Consider the following 1383-nt stretch of genomic DNA (forward strand, 5'->3'; position numbering starts at 1 on the left):
GAGTTCCAAACTTTTGTAAAGCCTGCTGAACTTGTCCCAGGCTAACTAAGTATTTTACTAAACTGGCTGCTTCTGGATCAATCATTAGATCATTAGTTTAAAATGGCCTCCCATATAACATTTCATATGGGCTCATATTAATTTTTGCTCTTGGGGAATTACACATTCTTAAGAGGGATACGGGCAGTAAGCTGATCCAAGTTTCTGTTGTTTCCTGATGTAGCTTAGCTAATGCCCATTTTAGAGTTTGATTAGCCTTTTCTACTTTCTTGGAGGATTAAGGCCTCCATGCTGAATGTAAATAGTATTTGATTCCAAGAGCCTTAGTTATATGAGAGTTATTTGGGAGTTATAAATAACCCTTGAGTTATTTGGGAGACAAAAGAAGGCTGTGATCACTTTGGAGGCTTTGGGGTAACCCAAACTGGGGGAATATTTCCTTGAAGAGAAACTTTATAACCTCATTAGCCTTCTCTGTTCTGGTAGGGTAAGCTTCAACACAGCTAGTAAAAGTGTCTATTCATACTAACAAAAACTTGTATCCTTTACAACCTGGCATGTGGGTAAAGTCCAGTTGCCAGTCTTCCCCTGGGTAAGTTCTCCTTCTCTGGACTGGTCCTATTAGAGGAGGCATTTTGTTTCCTAGGTTGTTGAATGCACACAGTGAACAGGTTTGTCAGATCTGCTTAACCACTGAAGCTAAGTTAGGCCCAGTGAAGAATCTGTTTACCAGACCAGAGTGGCATCTCTTCCCATATGGAAAAAGTCATGAAGATTTTTATAATTCTCCATTGGGCTGTTTGAGAGAGATACACTTTTGATCCCATATACTACAGGATCCTTGTTTTTGTCCCCTTTGCTCCTTTATTAACTGTTTTTCCTGTGATGTGTATTCAGGTTCTATTGAGGAATCATAGAAAGGAAGCAGTGCTAGGATTTGTTGAGATTGCACCCTGAACTGCTGCTTTGGCTTCCCTATCTGCCTTTTTGTTTCCTTATGCTATAGGGGTTAAGTCCTTTTGATGCCTCCTACAATGGATTATAACTATGATGCAGGATTTTTGCTCCTTAGCTCAGCTAGGTCTTGGTCCTTGTCTCACATCCAGGAAGAATTAGGCACACAGATACCAGAGAGTGGCTGGAGTAGAATTTATTAAGCAAAAGGAAAACTCCCAACAAAGAGAGTGGTCCTGAAAGCAGGTTGCCACTGCGCCCTTCACAGTTGAATACTCAGGCTTAAGGTGCAAATTCCTGGCAGCTCCATCCCATCCTTCCAGTGCACATGTGGGCCCTTAGACTGAGTCACTCCAAATTGATTTATTTCCCTTACTGCATGTGTATTAATGAATGGGATTTTCCACTGCAGGTGTGTTTAGGCAAGCC

This window comes from Pongo abelii, chromosome 6, assembly GCF_028885655.2.
Source record: "Pongo abelii isolate AG06213 chromosome 6, NHGRI_mPonAbe1-v2.0_pri, whole genome shotgun sequence".
In the NCBI taxonomy this organism is placed as follows: Eukaryota; Metazoa; Chordata; class Mammalia; order Primates; family Hominidae; genus Pongo; species Pongo abelii.